The sequence below is a fragment of the Sinocyclocheilus rhinocerous genome, unplaced genomic scaffold (assembly GCF_001515625.1).
Source record: "Sinocyclocheilus rhinocerous isolate Xijiao unplaced genomic scaffold, SAMN03320098_v1.1 scaffold1154, whole genome shotgun sequence".
Taxonomy (NCBI): Eukaryota; Metazoa; Chordata; class Actinopteri; order Cypriniformes; family Cyprinidae; genus Sinocyclocheilus; species Sinocyclocheilus rhinocerous.
The window spans coordinates 408,279-413,710 of NW_015627356.1; positions in this window are offsets into that span (position 1 = coordinate 408,279).

Genomic DNA, 5,432 nt, shown 5'->3' on the forward strand with positions numbered 1-5,432 from the left:
TTTGATGAGTTTTGAGCGCTCTCTCTCGTCCTACTGCCATTACACATAGTGGGGAAGAAATGTCATCAAAATTAGTTTTGTTTAATGAGTTTCTGTTTTTATAACATGGCTATGCCTATGATATAGGACTAGCCTATCACACAAACAAGAGTCCTGTTTTTTTTTTTCTCGAATATCTGCACGATCGCAAATGTACAATAAACAACAGCTTACAGAGTAACTTTCAGACACAAAATTCTGTTTTCCTCCGTCAGAAAGAAAATAGAACAAACAGCAGAACGGCTGCGTCTCTGAACAACAGTGTTTTGTTCCTCAGCGTTACACAGACCAGATTCAATCAGGCTATAACTACAGTCGTTTGCAAAGTTAAATGAATCAGCTTTTTAAACGAATCGGTTGATTCAACTCACTCATTAAGACACTTGCCAAGTCACTCACTCACTAATTCACTTGCTGCCACCTACTGGCGGTTGTAGTTTCATATTTAAAAAAGTAGCTTATTTCATTTTTGCAATCATTTAATATTTCTACATTAAAATGTTATATTTAAACTTGACATTTATGCACAATCCATCTATGAATTTTGTTGATAGTGATTTAATTTGATTGTTAATAGCCAGCATGTCTTTTCATTCAACTGAATTTATTGATTAAATAAGAACCTGACATAAGAGGACACAGATATGACAATAACTTTTATAATACTAATAAGCCAACATCTCTGGCTTTTTTTTTTTATTATTAGTTATTTCAGGGTTTTGATCTCTCAGCTGAGAGAACACATCCTGTTTATTATATTATAATGCATATTTAATATTACATTTAAACTGACTATACATTTGTAGTGTACAGTAGGTACAGGGCCCAAACATAACCTCAAGCCCAGGAGCCCCCGCCCCCCTAAGTCCTGCCCTTGCTGGCAGGGATGGATATAAAGAGGTGAACAAAGGCAGCTTTTTCCTCTCTGATCCTGTTATTCTTATCGATTTAAAGACAACATGAAATCAAATAGGATTTTATTTATGTATTTATGAAAGAAAGAATGAATGAATGAATGAATGTTAGTACTGGCTCGGATTCTGAAGTTTAAAATTCAAAATCACTCATAAATGACTATAAACATTGTTCTTTATTCTATATTAATTCTATATGAATAAAATTCGGCTTGTTGCCAAACACCCTGTAGTTAGGGTACTGAACTTGAATAACAAATGTATTTAATTTAAATAATAATGTATTAAATAATGGTAAATGATTATAAAATAATTAAAACTCATTTTATAAATAATTATCGTTTAATAATTATTTTAAAAATAAGCGTATGAGTAATAAAAAAATAATCAGTCAATAAATAAAAATTAATCTCAATTATAAACTATCATTAGCAAAAAATATGATGGTTGCAGAATACATGGCTAATTCTGGTTGTTAATTTTGAATCTTACCAGCAAAACCACAACAATAAGAGCTAGCCAATCGTGCTTCACCTCTGTAATCTAAACGAAATCCTATTGGCTATTTCTAAAAACAAGGAACAAGGCGTTTGTTTTCATTCATATTTTAATAGGAAATACATTAACGCAGAAAAAAAAAACTGTTCTTGTCGGGTCATTTAATGGTGATTTTATCTCTGATTTATCTCCAAGGGTCATTTATCTCTCGCCTACCTTTTTACATATTTTATGCCTATATTGCCTCTGCAATTCATCCATGCTGAGGGAAGTCCTGAAATTAATGCTCCAAACATTGTGTTCAGTTATTACTCCCATAAATAAAACCGATATGTGTTTTTGGTGCATAGTGAGGGACATTTGGAGAGAAATACATATTATCCATCTGTGTTACTGTGCGCCAGTCAGGAAATGCAGGCGTAAGAAAGTGAGAGAGAGGTTTTCTTTGACGTCGCAAACTTGGCGACGAGACTACAGTTCATCAAAACAAGCTGTTTTTGGAGGCTTTGTTTCTGCTGACAGTGATCTATAATATTATCTACGCCGGTTGAGTTTCAGAAAATTATAGAATCTGTTACTTCAGCGCTCATTTCAAAGCTGTCCTGAAAATCTTTTAACCACTAGATGTTCCAAAGCTCAGTCCTTGTGGTAACTATAAGGTTGGGAGCTGTGGTAGCGTAATACGGAGGGTTTATTATTCGTCGGTTGCAGGTTCAGTTTCAGGTTGTTTGGCTCTCATATTGTGCTCTCTCATAGGTGGGAATTCACTAAGAATGAATTATGCCTAATGTGTTTTTGCATAGCGTGGTTTCTGATATTGCTTTGCTATTTAGGGCCTGGTTATACTAGATTGTGGTTGGTTAGTGAATTAGCAGGGATTTGATCTGAAATATATCACATGCAAATGTTTGTTCTATAAACGTCTTTGAGAGAAGCGTTTAAGCTTCAGCGTGCTGTTCTGGTGGCCTAATGGTTATGTACCTGGTGTGATCTCATTAGTATTTGCTGTTAATCGTCTGTAAGGTGTGATTATAGCACCTTTTATTCATTTATTTGTATTTACATTTAGACGTAGACATTGATATGTACAATATCAACTAAATCACACAGAACAGAAAGAAATACTTATGTCAGATTTATTATATAATGTCAGTTTATTATAAATAAAACCAATACATTGAATAACTTTTGAACATTTCGGTCTTATTTTACATACAGGATTTCTGCAGGTCTTAAAAAGGTCTTAAGGAGTCTTAATTTGCCCTTCTACAAATTAAGGCCTAAAAGGTCTAAAATTGGAGCAGAGAGTCTTAAATTCATAAATTCATGCCATTAAATGTTACATACACTGCAAAGAATGAACATTATTTTTGTGTTTTTTTTTTCCGTTTAAAATATTAAAATATCCATAAGATGCAAAAATGAAGATAGATGAAGTTTTGTTTTGTGATAAATTGAACAAAATGAAATGAGTTTATGCTTAAAACAAGAGCAAATATCTGTCAATGGGGCTTGAAAATTACATTTATTTTTCTGACCATGTCGGTAGATTTGTTCGGGTTTTAATTTTAAACTCACTTCATTTAGATCATTTTCACAGAAAACAAACTTCTGTCATTTTGCTTCTCAGTGTATCTTGATTTAAGAATCTTTAGACATTTGCACTGGAAAACAAGACAACAATACTGAGGAAGAACATCACATTTTTGATCAGAAGGTACAGTCAAAGTTATTTTGTATTCTAGTTAAGCTTTTTATTTTGTAAAATGAATTAAAATGTAATGGAGATCTGTTGGAAGTTGCTAATTCAAATCATTGTGTGCTCTCTATACATATAGGGAACATATTGATGTACTATGTTCCATTAAATTCATTCCTTCAATTTTCTTTAATTGGTCTTAAAATCATCTTAAATTTACCTTCATAAAACCTGCAGAAACCCTACACTTATATAAACTATAACTATCCACACATTCATATTGTACGTACCGGTACATGCATTTGGTTTTTATTCAAAGTGACCTACAGTGCATTCAAATGAGATATTTTATCAGTTTTATACTTTCCCTGGGAATCCAACTCATGACCTTGGCATTATTAGTGTCATGCTCCACTGTTTGTTGATTTCATGTAATGCACTTAACATATAAATGCATTTTATGTAAAAATATATATGTATACTAATGAGATTATATACTGCAGATGGATCATGCTTCCTAAAAGCTTGCACAATAGAAAAAAAAGGGTTACCCAGGATGCTCGTTCCAGACATGCAACCTCACAATGACATTACCATTCATTACCATTCATACTCTAGATTACCATATACCCACAGTAAAAGAGCATTGAATTTCTCAAAGCCATACAATACATGCTTCATCGACAGAGAAGTGTTTCATAATGGGATGCAGGCTGTTATTCACACCCCTGTGCTAAATTATTTCTTTACAGCCTCCTGTAAATAGTTTGCAGATGTAATTTCATGCTCACAAAAGATGGGAATGGTTAAAGTCATATCTGCGGCAAAATGATACATGATGGCTGTGGGGGAAATTTTCTGAATAGGACGATCACACGATATTTAAATGCTACTGAAATCCACGTTTCAATAGAAATGTTTAGGATCAAAACAACTTATTGTTTATCTGCTCTACTGACAACAGAAAATAATTTCATCTTTTCCCTCAGCTTGTAGATAATTGTGTTTAGAGTAATGCACTTGGAAGTCACAATTGAAGTCTATGCGAAAGACAGACATGTATAGCTTGTATATCTTATGAACAGAAAAGTGATATTTGAGCTATGAAGTTGTGTAAACAATCCTTTTAGCAGGACTACTTTTAAAGACTAATGAACTTTTGGCCACTGACTTTTGCTCACTTTGTTCTGGAACAGTTTTTCCTCACTCATTTCCTCGATTATGGATTCAAAGTCATGAACCAAAGCAGCCAGCTCTGAGATGAATATATCTTTATGAACTTGATGGAAAAAAATAAAATCAGGGAAAAAAGACAAAGATACAAGACTTTGATGCACAGGCATTGCAAATCACAGACATGCATACATAAAAATTGTACAATATAAAACCTTTGATTTTAGTCATTATAAGTATAAATAAAGATAAATGAATTTTCAGCATCATTACTCCAGTCTTCAGTGTCATATGATCCTTCAGAAATCATTCTAATATGCGGAATTGCTTCTCAGCAAACACAATTATTATATCAATGCTGCAAACAGGTTATGCTGCTTAATGTTTAAGTGGATGGATTTTTTTTCCAGAATTATTTTCAAATAGAAATCTTTTGGAACAATGTAACTGTCTTTACTGTCACTTCTGATCACTTTAATGTGTGTTTGTGTCATTAAACTATAATGTTTAATGTGTCTTGCTGAAAAAAATGTATTAATTCTTAATCCCAAACATTTTAGCTGTAGTGTATCAGCTGTGTCTTGTCTCATAGACATCCACTGTGTTACTGTAAACAACTTTTTCTTGTTTTTGCAAACTGAGGGCTGAGTGAAAGTGTTTTCTGTAGTAATAACGCCGCCCAAATGTTCACGCAAAGAAAGAAGGCGTAACTTTTATTCTCGCTGTAGTATTGTTGTACGCCATGTCGTAAAGGCGCTGTGTTTCGTTGTGAAAGTGAAAGTACTTTGGTTGGCCTTCCAAAAGAGGACAATATCCGCTTCGTCATGCCTAGAGCTGATCCGTCCTGGTCGCTGAGGAAATACATCAACTCCACTCTGTGGATCGCCGGATCGGCTTTCACCGTGGACGAAGCGGAGTCCAGCCCGGGGTCGTCACATGTGGTTGCCGTAAGCCCACCGGACCTGTAGTAATTGACAGAAATGTCACAGAAGCTGTTAACAGAACTTAACCTGCATCGAATCCAGAACATTCCCTTAACTTGATTTGAGGGTTTGTAGAAAAGATAAAGGGGTCATATGATGCGATTTCAATTTGTCCTTTCTCTTTGG